Below are 17,862 nucleotides of genomic sequence, written 5' to 3'. Positions count from 1 at the left end.
ACCACACTGTCTGGGTGAGCTCAGGACTTAGTGCATGGGCAGCTCCGTATACATACATGTACAGGTGTGGGTGGGGGCTTGAGCCAGATCTAGGCAGTTGCTGTTAAACTCCTAAATTGGACCCCAGCCCTTGTTACTGCTGTCCAGTGCCTGGAAGAAGGAGTATTTTAATGTATGTTAAGATGTCAGTTATTTGAGATGTAAGACATGCTGTGTGCTATTATATTGTGTGCCTTTTTCATATTTTGTTACATGGTTGATAGTAGTAATTTTCTATTGTGTGCAATGTCAGGACAAGTCTCTTTGGTCCCAGAGCCCCAAGAATCTTTAATCCACACCAAGTCTGTGCAGATACCAAGTAAAGCAAGCAGTGTGTGTGTGCAGACTGGATTGCCCAGCAGGATGTCTCTAGATTGCCTGGGAACACATACAGGTAGCTCCTCTATACCACCTGCCCCAGCTTTCAAAGAGCACTAATGTACAAATGGAAGCAAGTGCATCTCATGTTCTTTGCATACATGGCTGTATTCTGGCCCATAGTGTCCAGCCTGACACTGCTACAATATTAAAGTAGTACTGTAAACACTATTAAAAGAAACTGCCCTTGACACTGTCCTTCAGTAATTTCTAGAATCAACAGGAAACTACACTTGGACCAACAATGCATGGTTTGCCTGGAAAGGAGAGGAAACATTGTGGTAGCTTCATGGATTCCACACTAGCCCATAAATCTAAGACCTGATCCTAGATTACGCTACACATTTGAAGCACTCTTAGCACAAAGCAGCCCTATATCCAATGAATCTGGATTCTGGAAGGACTGCCACATTTATGGCAATACTCCATTGCTGGAGAGCCAATATAGATGCTCGTGTGACAGCCCCTTTGGCCAAGGAGACGAGGACTGTGGAAGCATCCTTTGTGTCCTGACTGTCACAACAGGCTACATATCCCAGACTGCCTGGCTCACCTGGATCTCACACTGAAGTGGGCTGGAAAAGGAGAAGGCAGAGGACCTTAAAGTCAGGATGGACAGAGTTTATTAACCTTCTGATGCTTCCCTGAGAATATTTCCTACCACTCATGATGTGTGAGGCAGCCACACAAAAGGCAAATGCAGTTTTAGGATGCATCAGTAGCAACATTATATGTAAGATGCAGGAGGTGACAATGCCTCTTTACTTGGCACTCGTTAGGCCTCATCTGGAGCATTGTGTGCAGTTCTGGGCTCCATATTTTAAAAAGGGTGTGGAAAAGTTAGGCTCCAGAGGCAAGCAACAAAGATGATAAAGGGCTTGGAAAGCAAGTCATATGAGAAGTGGCTGAAGGAGCTAGGCATGTTCAGCTTGCACAAAAGGCACTTAAGGGACATGATAGCAGGCTCCAAATACTTGAAGGGCTACCATAAAAAAAGAGGGAAAACTTCTTTTTACTCTTGCTACAGGGAGGAGGATGTGGACCAATGGCTTGAAGTTGCAGCAAAGTAAGGTTAGATTGGATGTCTGGGAAAACTTCCTCACTGTTAGAATAGTGAGGAAGTAGAATAGACTGCCATGGGAAGTTGTGACTCTCCATCACTGCACGCGTTCAAGAAAAGGTTGGACAGCCACTGGTCAGGGACCATCTAGACATCACTTTGCCTTTGCTCTACTACAGGTATTTCCCATACTTCTGAGCTTTGCTGGTTGCTCCTGCCCCCCTTTTTGCTACATATGTCAGGGTATTTTTACAATGGTGGATTAAGATTTACTGAGGCCCCGGGCTGCAGCAGGAGGAGGGGCCCCTTCCCCTCCTGGTGCTGGTGCTGCTGCTGCTGCTGCTGCTAAGGGAAAGGTGGGCCACTGCACCTCACGGGGCAGGCTGGGTGGACCTGGCCTGGCTGGGAGTAGGGTAGCAGATGCCCACCTTTCCTCCCTGCTCCCCGCCCCCCTCTCTCTACTGCAACCGGAGTGGAGCAGAGGAGGTTGAGGGCAGATTAGGGCTGCCTGCTGTGGGTTCAGGGCTCTCTGCCCTGCTGCCTTTGCCTTGGGAACCCCCGTGCCAGCCATGCGCCCCCTGCCTGCCCAGCAATGTGGGGGGCACAACTCACTGCCCCCACTGAGGCCGGGTGGGCAGGGGATGCGCAGCAGGCGTGGGACCCCTGGGGCAAAGGCAGCAGAGCAGAGAGCCCTGAGCCTGCAGTGAGCAGCCTGCTTCTGTCCCATACACAAATCTCCAGGGCCATATGCCCCCTCATGCCTCCCCTCAGGGGTGTGTGCAATGGTGGGGAGTGTTGTGTCCCAATGATGCTATAATGGGTCTTATATCAGGCAAGGAGACAAAGACACGGTTGTTCTAAACGAAAAGCAAGTTTATCGAACCCTAACAAATACAATTCTAATTAAAATTGAAGTAGCAGTAGCAGTAGCAATTTAAAAACTTTAGGTTTGTAGCTAGTCAAAGCAGATGCCCACCACCTTGAATTGCTGTGAACGCAAATTCACTGGTTGATTAGGCCATGAAGTCTTGTCCAGGGGACTCCTGGCTCCCACATCTGATTTTGAGACAGGATTTTGGATCGGTGACAGGATCTCTTCACGCTTTCTTCAGGAGTGTTTTGAGGGGGAGTTCCAATTCTTGTCCTTATATACCTTATCATTACTGCATTATCACTAATACATTAGCATAAGCTCTTCACTACAATGCATATTAATAAGCCTATTTCCGCTTACCATATATGATTATCTGTAACTGGAATTTTCCAACAACTGATACCTTTTTATTATTAGGTAGGGGTTCATTTTGCTATTGATAATTACTCTTTTCTCCCAAGCCAGATTCCTTATTTTAATAGGTCCAATTCCTGTTTTGACTTTGGTCATCCAACCAGGGTATTCCCAGATATCTTCTTTTCCTTTGCCAAGGATGTGTCACTGTCAGGGTGACCTGTCTGTCAAATCTTTGCTGGGTTGCAGCTGGTTGCAACTAAGAACAATCATGCAGCAAATACATATGTTGGTCTCTTGCCAAGCACCAGTACTGTTGAGCTGGGCCCAGAAGCCTCTGGGTCCCGATAGAAGCCACCCCACTTCTCCCTGGATGAGCTGCCCATGGTCCCGATCCACTCCCTGCCCCAGCCCCAGCCCCGGGTCCCATGCACAGTCCTGGCTGGGCAGCGCCCCCAGCCTCTGCCCCACTCCCTCCCTCACTGTGGGGGCTTTGATCTGCCCCCTCGCACCCCTTCCCTCCCCATGCCCTTTCCCACCATAAACTTACCTGCAGGGAGCTGCTCTCCATGCTGCCTGGCTGTGTTCTGGGCTATGTGCATGCATGTGGCTGTGCACGTGCACATCCACATGGTGCCTGCCTGCGTCCCACTTCTGGCATCTCTAAGCAAGACCCCTTGCAGGCTAGAATGTTGCCTGCCTGAAAGGGGAAAGCTGCCATTCGCCAAGGAAACCCAGGCATCCAGGGGCCTCTGATTGGTAGGGGCCCCTGGGATCAGACCCTGTGGGCCCATGCATTAATCTGCCTATGTATTTTTTAAGCCTCCCTGAGAGGCATTGGGTGTTGGCCACAGTCAAGGCTGGGGATTTTGACTCAGATGTGCCAATGCTTCTGCTGGGACCAAAAATAGAGGTTCCTGGCTAGAAGGTCTTGCCTCTCCACTCAGGATCAGACCAATACCCATATTTGGGTTCAGGAAGAAATTTTACGCCATGGTCAGATTGGTATGGGCTGAGGGGGTGTTTGCCTTCCTCTGTAGTGTGGGGCATGGCCCTCTACTCAGGATCTCTTGAACGTATATTGACAATATTTCATAGAAGCAGGACATTGGCTGTCGTGCTTCCTCTGCTTTACCTGTGGCAGATTAGGGTATTAGGTCAGGGTTGACGGTATATCCTTATGTAGAATTTAGATTATGGAGTGCATACATGGTTTGGATAGGGATGATCTTGCCTCAGACAAGGCTTTGGACTAGATGACACCTGGAGGTCCCTTTGAGCCATAGTTCTATATGATTCTATGTTCAACTTAAAGCTGGATAGAAACCAGCAACAGAATGGTTATACATTTTCAAGCACTAAGGTTGTAGCTGGTTGGTTCTTTTTATACCGGATAGTCGTTTTTATGGTGTGAGAATTACTTTGCATGTGTGGGTGGTCTAAATTTATAGTGTGATTAACCAGTTAATCGTGTAGTATATGTAAGGTGTAGCAGGGCCTTTAGGTGTAGCTGGTCCACTTTTGGGTCCACTGCTGAGCATGCTGGGGACCCCCCTGCACTCCTATGGGACACTTCATCCACCCTAGCATCTCAGCATTCACAAGCCACCTGAGGTATGTAGAAGAAACATTTAAAGCTGTGTCTATGTCTGAATCGCTAAATCTTTCTGAATTGATTCGGAGAGCTTAAAGGGTCTCCTGATTCAATTCAAGTTTGGAGATTCGGCCACCGAATCGGGCGGAATCTCCACTGAATCAAATCAGGGACTGAAGTTTCTCACAGCCCTAAATCTTATCTCTTTGTAATTCATATCACTTTCTGGAAGGAGTTTAACTTCATCATAGAAGCATGCAGAGAATTACACTTAGAATCCAATGTTTTCAGCCCGAGTACCATTATTTGAACTAGTTTTTGTGCCATCAGCCTAAGCTTTCCCAGTACTCTGACAGAAATTAATATTAAATGAAAGGGAGTTCCTGATTCTATTCTGTCCTCTTCAGCCTTTACAAAATGATATTCATCTAATGAATTGCATCCTGTGTGATCTCTATAAACTGATTTCAGGTGTCTTTTATTAATGTCTTCATTTTGGTTTCTTTAAAACTGATACACAGAGAGAAAGATATTAGTTCCCCTTTTTTGGATTCAAATACAGTCCTCTCAGAAATGTTCACTTACATTAATGGCTTTCAACTCATATAGCTTGCTGTCTACTTTGTTACTGCAAGGTATTTTTCCAGGGTGGCTTGTTATATCTCAAAAACATTTATACTGGATCCTGAATGTTTTCAGGGTGACTGAGATTTCTGCTTTCAGGAGTGTGGTTTTAGGCAGAATCAAGATACTAGATTAGTAATGAGAGAGGCTTTGTATTTATACATTCAAGGATTTATTGGCAAAAAGAAGGGGACATGAGACAGATTTAAGATCAAAGCATTAATTGGAGTTAGTAGAATAAAGAGGCAGAGAGAGAATCCAGCTATTACTGAACAAGAAGGAAGCTGTGGAAGATCAACCGTAACTAACAGACTTGGGTGGGGCCAGAAGGGTTGAGAAAATGTGGGTTCATAAATCCAGGTTTTAGGTTGAGACTGTAAGAGAACTGTCCTATTTATTCTATAGCTAGGGACAGAATGTACACATAAACTGGTATAAGTGATTTGAAACCGGTTCAGATCTGTAACACAACAGAAGTTCAGGGCACATATATCTCTTTCATAATGGCTAAAACTGGTTTAAGATAAACCTGGATGGATATAGTATCAGCCTTAATTGATTTAGGCTAAATTGATTTATTGAATTTCTGTCCCAGATCCCCTCCAGATTCCAGTTAACTCACAGTCCCCCAGGATGCTTTGCACCTTCCCTGCAAATCCCCTGCTCCCTAGCCTTGGCTCAAGGTGTCTACTCCAGCAGAGCAGGAAGGCATGCTGTAATGTGCTGTCCCCCGGCTTCTAGTCTGAGCCACTGCAGGCATGTGGCTGCACTTGAAGAATCAAAAGTAAATGTCTATTCACTTGCTTATTGGTTCAATCTATGCAGCTTAGACTAACCTGTGAAGATTGAATCGATTCAGCCTTGGGCTTTTTGACTTTCTGTATGGAAGCTATGTGGATAAATATCCACTGACACATTACCCTCCCAGTTCTGCTATTGAGCTTGCTATGTTTTTGGTTTCCTGCCTCCAGCTCTGCAGGCTGTGCATTGCAGTGGTGTGAGATGTATCCAGTTTGAGAATTACTTTGGAGTGCTTTGAGATGAAAGGAGCTATCTCAGTTATTACTGTTGTTGTTCTACTCAAAAAAGGTAGGGGAATCTGACAAAAGCAATGCACAAACAGAAGGGACCCCTAATGGCCAAATCTTCCTCTCATTTAAACCAGTAAATCCCTGAAGAAGTCAATATGGTTGCATCAGAATAACAGAATAGAAGCTGGTCCCTGCAATATTCCACTTCACACCAGTCAGAAATCTAGACCACAAAAGAAATGGCTAAAGTTATTAATTCCACATGCATGAACCTGCACATTTCTGAGAGTAGTACTTTAGAGTAGCAGAAAGAAACATGTTAACACAATTCAATAGTTGGAATAGACGTATGGTAATCACACCATAGGCTTTCTGCAAAAATTATTGGGTGAAATCCTTCAGCTTCAAGAGGTCTGACTAGATCAGGGGTGTCAAGCTTATCTGGCCCTGCAGGCCAGATGAGTGAGTGGTGCAGGGCCAGTTTATGGGCCAGATTGGGCCCATGGACGCTGCCTCCCTGCATAATGGACCCCTGCTTATCAGACAACAGATGTTTAGCTTGCTAAATAAAAAATTCAATGCCACCAGATAACTATTGCCCACTCCTCCTGGTCCAAGACTGTGCAGCAGTATGCAGCACCTGTTCTGGCTGGTCCTGGATGCCCACCATGGTTAGTCCAGGATGAGTGCCACATGCAGCACCCACTGGGGTGTCACATGTCCCAGACCAGCCAGAGCAGGCATTATGTACAGTGTGGATCGTGGACCAGCTTAATGGACACCATATGTGGTGTGTATCTTAGATCCTGCACATGGGATTGGTCCAGCATGTACTATGTGGATCAGGTATGAGACCCAAGGGAAGCACTGAGAGCAAGATTAGAGGGCTTAATGGGCCAGATCTGTCCCACAGGCTGTAGCTTTGACACTCCTGGACTAAATTATCATAACTGCCTTAAAAAATCTAGGAATCCAATGTGGCTTACCATTGCTAGATTTCTACAGGATGAACATCTTGCAAGAGAGGAACTAAGAATTTAAGAATAGATTTTAGACTGAAAAATATACTAGGAACAAGGATTGGTCAAAGACCAGAGAATTAGGTAAGACAGGAATTTGGGGAAAAGTCCAACTTAATTCATGTCTTGTAGCAGGAACAAAGCTGAATATGGGCATACCTAATGAGTTCCCAGTCTTTTTCACATTTACACTAGGTTTACCTGAGCATAACTGCTGATTTCACTGGAAATGCTTTCCACTTCTCTGGTGTAAGTGAGAGATGAATTCACTTACCTAGTGAGCTTATTGAATGCCTTGGGCAGGGGTGAAGGTATACTGAACACTGTAGATGTTGGGGTGGGGAATATGGCGTAGGGAAGGAAAGGCTTGCTTTCTGGGCAACTGTTGCCTTTGTCACTGCTGCTGCTCTCGCAGCATCAGCTCCACCTGCTTTGGTGGTGGAAGTTTTGTGTTTAGGCTCCCTGGGAGCTGACCCTAGTGTCCTGTTCACTCCCCTTCCTGATACGTATAGGTTCTCTGGAGATTGGAGGAGGAGCACCATTCTGTTTGCCCCACTCATCCCTGACCCCTGATATACTGGGTGTGGATATGGCCCTGCCTTGCCAGGCTCCTGTGGCTTGGCAGAGGTAGCACAGGGCTGCCCCTGCTATGGCAATGATTCTCAGAGGAGTTTCTGGCACCTCCTCATAGTGAGTGACTGGGGCTGGTGCCCCACTCACCTTGCCCTAGTTACACTACTGCTGTTCTTGCACTTAGTGCCAATGAATACCTAATGCCTAACTGTACTTGCAGCCTGGACACGACATCTGCTCTCACTTGTGTTGGAGTACAGCACACAAATTTCCTTCTGTGCATCATGGAAGGATTTACAAGATCAAGGTCTAATCAAATGGGGTCTTATCTTGATTTTATATTACTCATGCCTTGAAAGAGAGGTTTGTTTGAGTAAGTGGGGAGATATGGCAGAATATTTTTTAACTTGGGTAAATTTCAGTGGTTTCACAGAAGGCAGTCAGAAGTAGAAAGCTACCCTGTAGTACTACATAGTAAAAATGAATATGGCAGCATCTTTTTAATCCGGCATGAGTGGAAAAACATAACCAGTTCTTTAGCTAACCCCTAAGCCTTTCTGACTTGCCAGTGATTTTGTTTGAACATCTTGGTATAAGTTGTAAAAAAACTAGTTTAGAACAGTGGTGCTCAAGGTTTTGACCCTTCAGGCCAGATGAGTGTCATGGTGGCAGTCCACCAGCTGGATTGAACCCTGTGGTCCAGGCTTAGGCCCTGTGAGCCCAGATCAGGCTCCATGGGATCTTGGCTGGTCTCCATGCACTGGTATTGGGCTCTGAGACCTGGCATTGTCCCTCCCAGTCCTGTGTGTCAGGATTGGGTCCCAGTGGCCGCTGCTGCCCTGCTTGGCCCTGTGTACTGGGATATGGAGAGTAGGGCCCAGGGCTCCTTATAGGTCTCAAAGTTGGCAGCAGGGGAGTGGTGCGACCACTCCCGTCACCAAATTTTGGACCTGTAGAGAGTCTTGTGGGCTGGATGACACAGCACTGGAGTCCAGATATGACCCATGGGCCAGTGGTTGAGCACCTTTGATTTAGAACGTGTAGTTTAATTGGGAAGGAGAAAGCTCTTTGGTCCATTGCAGCTTACACCCGTAGTATCACATTCAACTTGATTGTTGCTCTTTAGAGCCAGATATGGCTATCATTAGTACCTTAGACCCAGAATCTTAAAGGTGTATATAAGTGCCTAACTCCTTGGAATTTGAAATCAGTGGGAGCTAGGTGGCTTTAAGGATCTAGATCTTATTCTGTAGGTAGTCCCATTGGTTCTAATGGGACAATTCAAGATGAGAGTGTATGAATTTGGCCCAAAGAACCTGATCCTACCAGGCACTCAGGCACATGTTTCAGGTTTAATATGTGAATGAGTTTACTTATATTAGAGCATGTTGCTGGATAAGCCCTTTAAAAAATAAAGAATAATGCCAGCATGAACTTCTAAGTAGCAGTCTTAAATATGGCTATTTTACCTATTTGTGTGGAACAACCTCAGGGCTTGTTCCAAAATCTATTTACATCAATGGGAGTTCTTCAGGTAACCAGGCATTTTGTTATGTACCTACTGTCTGATCCCAAGCCCCCTGAAAGACTTCTACTGTTTATTATCATCTCTAGATCAGGCTCTAAATGTGCAATGAAATGCCTTTCCAACTAAGCAAATCACACTGTCCTGGGGAACTGGGACGGGACTTACCCGTGGCGGCAGAGAAGCCCGTGCGACACGTCTGCCGCTTGTTTACGCCGACACGACCGGAAGTCGGGGTCGGTACTGGCAGACGGCCGCTGGGGATAAAAGCGGCCGTGGGGAAGGGACAGGGGGAGGAAGGGGCTGGGGGCTCCTCATCAGCGGAGGCTGGAGGCCCCGAAGGAGAACGGGCCACGGGCCCCGCCCTAGGAGGGGCGAGGCAACCCCGAGCAGGGCGAGCCATCGACCACTCAGCACTTGGAGCCAAGGACTCCGGAGCCAAGCAAATGGTGAACTCCCTAGGGGACGAGGCAGGGAGCTCTGGCAGTGAGCTGCTACCTGCCCAGACAGCGAGGAAGATACCCTAGACAACCAACCGCAGGACAATGACTGAGGGGCAGCAGATGGGCTCCGAGGATGAGGAATACAGTGGAGAGGACTTCTGGGACTGCGAACCCGAAACTCACAAGGCGTGCAGGTTCAGGGCTGGGACGCTGGCACAGGGATGCGACACCGCCCGAGAGGGTCAGGACCTCAAAGGGCCCTAAGGAGATGCAGAGGGGCAGAGGCTGCCACCAGCCGACTGCGAGCACAGACTAAGGGAGGGCGGGGTGGATTGTGTGGCAGGGTCTCGCCCAGCAGGGCCCTAGGAAGGTCCGGGCGGGAGGCCTAGCCAGCGGGGCCGAAGGGCCAAGCTTACAGTTCTTTTCAGGTTTTGTTTCCCGGTAAAGGGATAGCCTGGCTGAGGGGTACAACCGGGGCGGTAGGGCCAGGGACCCCATAGTGGAACTCTATTCTCTCTGGGACCCTGCTTTGGGTCAACCGGCATACAAGGTACCTGATGACAAGGGCCGATCAGGCCGGAGGGGCAGTAGTAGGTCAGTCCCTCATTCGAAGGAGCACTAAAGGAGGCGTAAGGCCGGGATGCAGGGGGTGGTGAAGCCCTGCATTGTGACTGCCGAGTGATCACGGGCCACGGAGTACCCAGGAACCATCCTAACTGAACTTAACAACAAGTCGTGGCAGGCGAGAACTAGGGCTGGGAATGGATGTCAGAACACCCATGCCCACTCAGTAGTAACCCAGGGACATCAGTGGCGGTCCTCCTCCCACAGACGAGCTACCTACGGGGAGGACCCCAGCCTGGTGGTCACACACACAAATACTAAAATACAGCTGGGCTGATTGTCACACGTCAGCTGGGCACTGTGAGTATATCAATTAGCCACTATATAGCTTATACACACACAACAGTTAACAGAGAGATAAATGTGGTAAGCAGATAATGCAGTATTAAAGAATAATAAATAATAACAACAGATAATAACAACAGATAAATAGATAAATCTGTCACAGGCCAGCTGAGCACTGCGAGGGTATCAGCCACTGGCTGTTTAAAACAACAAATAGACAGACATGGCTGGCAACTTATCAATAGTCCCTCAATGCTAGGTGCGCGCCACGTGATTCCAGCAAAGTCAGGCGTCCCCAATCGACGCTGTCCAAGGGATTACCGGGGAAGGTCCCTTGATCAGGATCTGATCCTCACTCACACTGGGAGTCCGGAGTCCAGGCTTGGAACAGCAATTACCATCCTGTTCCCTTCTTCCTATTGATCACCTGATGCACGCACTTTTTATACCTAGTCTTATACCAATCTGTTGGCTTTAGATCCATTCATAATCTTGTTCTATAGCTATTACCCTATGGGATTAAAGGGTGTTAAAAATTATTCTAAAAGTTTACTACCTAGACTAGGGTTTATCCTATAAGCAAATTACGACGCAGCATCTTCAGGTTTGAAATTAATATTACTTCGCCTAAATCTGACCTCTTTAGAACTCTCTTACTATGCTTTTTTGAGATGTGATTTCCTGGAATGTACTGGGTAGGCCAGGCAGTTGAATCCAGTTTTTACCATCATCAAGGCTTTTGAGCAAAGAAAAACCATTAGGTCAGCTAATTTCACAGCTATAGCTTTGTCTTTGAGGCCTAGTCAGTTCCACAAACAGTTACAAGTTACATTTGCAGGTTACAAAAATACAAGCTTTATATTAGACAAATATTCCAAATGCCTCTAAGAACCACATATTTATTGCTTATTAATTTCTTTGGTTCTGACCATCACAGCTGATGAAAGGTTGTGTTTTTAACCTTCATTCTGCATGTCCTGATTATAACTACCCTACTGTTGCTTTGATATTGGATTTGTTGCTGCAGGGTGTACTGTGACTGATTATGATCCCAGATCTTCCTGTGTGCTCTCTAACTGTAGTTTGACAGACTTCACAGATACTGGGCAGATTTGGTCTGAATTGTGATTATTACATATCAATGAATTTTGAACAGGAATTTAAATCAGCTTGAACTGCTTTTTAAAATACTGCTATTATTATTTATTGGCAACCCATAGCACTAGGAATCTTTGCCAGGACCCCAGTAGGCTAGGCACTATGCAGTTAGGATGAGTTTACACTATGTATGATGGTGCTAAGGAGCACATGCTCCATTCACTCACTCCCACTCTCATTCTGGGGCTCTACACCCCCCCCAAATGTCACGTAGCTATGATTACAGCAGCCTTGGTTGCACCCAGTGCTACTCTCATGAGTACACCTAAAACTGAGACAGGTGATTGTGCCAGTTGTGCCTTGGGCATGTGTCAGAAAGCAACTATGTGACTTGTTTTGGCATTTGGCATGTGCAGAGCAGAAGTGAATGGGCAGATTTCCTTCTTAGCAGTGCAATATCCAAAGCAGTGTACACATGCCAGTAGCAGGACCAAAAGGCAGTCCCTGCCCTAAAAAGCTTACAGTCTTAGCATAAGACTAGAGACAATAGATCGATACTGACTATTGGGGAAGCACAGGGAAACAGTGAGATAGTGCTGGCCAGTTGAGAGACAGTGTTCTCAGGACACCAGCAGCTTACCTGCTGTCAAGTGTTTTTAGGCATACCAAAGCAAAGAGCATTTTTAAGATGACTTTGGAGGCGGGTAATGAGGTGGCTCTGTGGATGTTTGTGGGAAGCTTCTCACAGGTGTCAAGGGCAGCAGGGGAGAAAGCTCAAAGGTGCTTATTTGACACTCTAACTGAAGTGGGCAATGGCACCCACTGAGGTTTCATGGCACCACTGTAGTCAAAATATTACATTAAGTCTAACTATTAAGTGTAACTATTTTTACTTTTGGGGTTTTTTCTTCTAAGGAAAATGAATCCTACTGAACTCTTTGGTATTCATGTGTCCATAATATTGGATACTATATAGGTTCTATCATAACACAGGACCAGCTAATATCCAAGTATTATAAAGTGTTAGTCATAATTGGATTTACACTTTTCTCATAAAGTTGTTGAAATGTAACTAATTTTACTGTAATCACCATCTTTAAAATTTGAATGGTGTCTTTTATTGAATTGCTGTTACAGTATATCATTAACTTATGGACCTTAATATCGGGAGTATAGTATAATTTACATGATTCCATTAAACATCTATCAGATTTCAAGACTAAGTTTAAGGCTACTCTCTTTGAATTACCAAAATGTATACAAATTGGAAACTTTAAAAATAAATAAAACTGACTACTACTGTAATTTCTTTGTTCAAATCTACCACGATAGTGAGGAGAATTTCTTGTTAAACAAAAGAATCAGATCCAGGCTCTCTGAAAACAAATAATTTAGAAAAACAAGGTTATAATGCCATCTGGGGGTTTACGTTGACATCACACTCCCTGCAAAATCAGAGCATTTTATTACTTACATTTCCCTGTCACTTATTCTAAACATGTATTCTCTACACTTCTACACAAAATACGAACACATTGATTTTTTTTTGTTTTCTTATTTTTTTAGTAACAATATAATTGTATTAGCAGAAGTAGGAACCCAAAAAGAAAGTCAGCAGGCACTGAAAAAGCAGACAACAGTATGATCATATATAGAACATTCTGCTTCCCTTTACAAATGAACAAAGAACAAATAAAAGATGCCAAAAATATGCACATAGATTCACAAAATGCATTAAAAATAGTGGATTATAGCAGAGAAGTCTGCAAAGTTCCTGCAGGCAGAAGAGTGATCATTTAAGCACAAATAAACCAGATAATTCAGTAAGTCAAAGCATTGAAAATGAAAACAGATCAACCATAATTCTAATTCATTAAACAGCTACCAAAGTAGGCTTTTGTTTGACTTTAAATTAGGGATATGTGCACTAGTCCAGTTAAAACAGGAACTGCCCTGAATCTCTGCCAGAAGTTACAACCACATTTGAACACTTTTGTAGTTAGAAAAAATGTGGATAATCCCCTTACACCCATTTATCTTTAGTTTTAATTTTTATGCACTTCTGTGCGTCTTGATTATGGCTTTGACTAGATGAGAAGCTCAGTAATATAATTTGCATGTTTAGATATTAAAACTAGAGTTAAACACAGAGAAGTAATTCAATTTTGGAGAGGATTTTGATCTTTAGTTTTGTTTCAACTAGGAATAATGAAATCTCCCAATCTTTCAGAAATCTTCATGTATGGATGTAGAAGCCCCCCTGGGGGTCCCTGTCTCTGATGCAGTCTGCATAGCAAGGTGCTTTGGGACCAATGGCCACAGAAGCCCTTGGGTTCCTGATCTTATGGCAGCCAACATGGCATGCTGCCCTCCAGCTGTGGACATTAGAAGCTCAGGGGCCCTCCCAGGCAGCCCACAAGTAGACTGCTAAAGAAATGCCTGACAGGCACTGTTTGGTGAAATCCACCCATGCCTGTGCACATCAATCTAGACCATGCAGTCATGCCTTTCCATCTTAGCCCCTTTGCCTTCCATAGTCCCTTCATTCATTTGTTATAGCCTGTGTTATTTTTTCTAAATCAGACTGTAAGCTCTTTGAGATTTTAGTATATTTGTATAGCACAATTGTGCTCTGAAGCTCCTGTGCAATTTTGTAATATAAATACCAGTAAAAAAGGGCTGATTATGATATGAGACGCAATCACTTTGGTATTTATGGCCCCCCAAAAAAGACATAAGAGAGTCCATTATTTGGAGAGATCCAGCTTATATGTCTTACGCAGGAAGTTTTTAATATTTTGAGTAATAATCATGGTTGCTTATATGCACTAAGCTGAACCCCAGGACCTCTAGAAGTTCACCAATTGCTGCTTCAGAGTTGGGCAAACATGAGGCAAGATATTAAAAAAAATCAAACCTGCTGATGTCCGAATAGCCATTAGTCCTACTGCAGGTCCCCAAAATGCAGGGGAATTCCGGGTCCATTGATTGGAATGGGACAAGTAATAGAGAGTCCATTTATGGGGGATTCCATAGCAAAGCAGTGGTCTAGATGAGCTAAGGCCAAACTACTGCACAGGAGTTTGAAGACAGCAAATTAATTTGTGGCAAACCACTGGCCACAGAAGCTTCTGAGCTGTGGATGAGCATTGTACCTGCAGCCACTCCTACAGTTCCTAGCTTTCATGGGCACTCCATAACCTCAGCAAGGATCCCATTCCCTCACACTTACTGCAGAATCTCTCTCCTCAAGGTTCATTTATTAAGGCCTAGTCAAGGTTAGCGAATTTGGTTCATTTACAGAGACAAATTAACCTCTCTCTCCAGAGATGCCCCTTGCAAACCTACCTCAGTCCCTGACAGTACCAAACATGGACGCTTGTTTCTATTTGCATTTTTGCTCAGGCCCAGCTAAGCTAACATTACAGACCAAGAACTTACCTTCTGTACGCTTTATAAAGAAATTTATAGAGAGAATATCAGAAAATATTTGATTCTTCTTCTGTCTCTCTCTTTATTGACAACCTACCAAAATATTCAGTAAATATTTAATTTGTATGCAGTTTTGCATTTTTCATGCATCATGTGGCACAAAATAGGACCCACACTTTATTTAATCATTATTTGAATTAAATCATGGTTATTTTGCCTTCTTCTTCCAAACATGATGCTATTGTCTGAAGGGAACAATGTGTGAAGTTTTTAGTGGTTGATTTGCAACTTGTACAGTTGTCTTGGGTGAAATCTTGGCCCATCAAAGTCTACAGAAATGTTACCATTGACTTCTGTGAGCTCAAGATTTCACTTCCAGATTCTTGGCATTGGAAGGCCTGGAGTATGAACTTGCTTCCCCCATTGGTTTATTTGACTGCAAATAGAATGACCTTTGAAGTATGTTTGAAAGCCCAGTATTATTTGTTATTATTTGTAAATTTGATGCATGCCCTTTTCTGTCTTGCAAAGCAGTTGTGAGCAACTGTTGTCACTCCCTAGGCTGAAGTAGCTAATGTCTCTCCTTTAAACATCCAATAATCCAGCCCACTTGGGCATTTATATGTATTATAGTTAATTGCCAGCTATACTGTCAAGCCCTCTTTTCCTTACCAAGCTCATCTACTAGCTGATTTAATTGAAGCCAGTACCCTAAACAATGCAATCTGAATTTAGGCCAGGATGCAGAACTAAAACTGCTTCAGTATCTATGAATGGTGATTTCCTGTTGTTAGTGATAACTGATAAAGGGCAGAAAATCATGGTCACGGTCCTGATCCTCTCTGTACCAGGTGACACTGCAAATATTATTGTCTTGCCTGAGAGAGGAAGCAGGGTGTCATGGTAATGTGTTAATATGGTGTGCTGGGAAACTAATCAGATATGCTGGAAAATTGAAACTCCACCCCTAGGCCTCTCATTTATAAAGTCTCACAAAGTGCAAGTCTTTCTCTTGTCTAGTTTCAACATTTATATGCTGATGCAAGGTGAAATGGGCAGAAGATACAGGCTCATGTATCCACATGAAGAAGATAAATTGCTGTACTTATCCTTCACCACATACAACCATACTGTTACTGCCAGTGTGGCCTAGTGCTTGTATGAGATTGGGTAAGGCATGAAGAAATTTGTTGAAGCCTAATCCAAGCAAAACAGAGTAGATGCTAGTAGCCAGAGAAGAGCATTTTGAAGAGTTTTCAGCCATGGTTGCAGTCATTGAATCATAGAAAATTAGGGTTGGAAAGGACCTCAGGCCTTCTCCTTGGGGTAGAAAGGCGGCCTGGAAGCAGTACGGGTGGCAACAGAGATCCCAGCTGAGCTGCCCCTGATGAAGTTGCCACCTGCCCACACCCATGCCAGCTCCCCGCCTCTTCCCCCCCAATCCACAGGCCCTATCTAGTGTATAACCCACTGCTCAAAGCAGGACCATCCCCAACTAGATCATCCCAGCCAAGGCTTTGTCTAGTTGGGTCTGAAGAACCTCCAGGAATGAAGATTCAACCACCTCTCTAGGTAACCTGTTCCAGTGCTTTACTATACTCCTAGTGAGAAAGATTTGTTCCTAGTATCTAACCTAAACTCCCTTTGCTGCAATCTGAAACAGTTGCTCCTTATTCTGTCATCTGCTACCACTGAGAACAGTCCAGCTCCATCCTCTTTGGACCCACCGTTCAGGTAGTTGAAGGCTGATATTAAATCCCCTCTCAGTCTTCTCTTCTCCACACTAAATGAGCTCAGTTCCCTCAGCCTCTCCTCAGAAATCATTCACCTCAACCCTCTAACCATTTTCATTGCCCTCCATTGGACTGTCTCCCAGTTGTCCACATCCTTTCTGTAGTGGGGGACCCAAAACTGGACACAGTACTCCAGATGTGGCCTCACCAGTGCTGAATAGAGGGAAAGAATCACCTCCCTTGATCTGCTGGAAACATTCCTACCAGTGCAGCCCAGCATGCTGTTAACCATCTTGGCAACAAGGGCACAGTGTTGGCTCACATTCAGCTTACTGTCCACTGTAAACCCCAGGTCCTTTTCTGCAGAGCTGCCGCCCAGCCAGTCAGCCCCCAGCCTGTACTGGTGCGTGGGACTGTTCCATCCTAAGTGCAGCACTTTGCACTTATCCTTTTTGAGCCTCATGAGATTTCTTTTGGTCCAGTCCTCCAATATGTTGAGGTCTCTCTGAATCCTAACACTACCCTCCTTTGGCTGAAGGTACACATCCACAACTGGTACAATTTAGGATGAGGGGGGTGGAGGGGGGCAATTATTTGGGCCCATGGGCCACATAGGAAGTTATGGGGAGCTGTTGCAGGCAGGTCAGCACCCTCTCCACCCTGGCACAACAGCTCACCAAACCACCCTATGTGGGATGGGGCTGTGGATGGGGGTGGGGGGAGAGGGAGCTGGCATGGGTGTAGGCAGGTGGCAACTTCATCAGGAGCAGCTCAGTTGGGACCTCTGTTGCTACCAGTACTGCTTCCAGGCCGCCTTTCTACCCCAAGGAGATGCTGGAACTGCTGTCCAGCTTTGGCATTGGCAGCCTGGATGTGGAGGCAGCAGTGGTGGTAACGATGGAGAAGCTGCTGCTGGGCACCAGGAAAAAGCAGGACTTGGCAGAGTAGACAGTTGCCTCCCCCTTGGTGCTGATGGGGCCTACTTGTGTGGTTGCCTGAATCCTGGGTTGGGGCTGCCTTGTGGCTCCTCCCCACCACCACCAGTGCTGCCAGCAGTTCTGCCTCTGAACCCCTGCATCTGGAGAGGTGAGGGCAGCCCTGATGTGGGCTCTGGGTGGTTGTAGCAAGAAGGCCCCAGCAGCAGTGTGGGGGTGACAGATGTGCCTACTGCCGGGT

Source organism: Gavialis gangeticus, unplaced genomic scaffold (assembly GCF_001723915.1).
Source record: "Gavialis gangeticus isolate Ggan-Ray unplaced genomic scaffold, GavGan_comp1, whole genome shotgun sequence".
NCBI lineage: Eukaryota > Metazoa > Chordata > Crocodylia > Gavialidae > Gavialis > Gavialis gangeticus.
The sequence above is the reverse complement of the archived record's forward strand: the minus strand, read 5'-3'. Positions refer to the sequence as shown.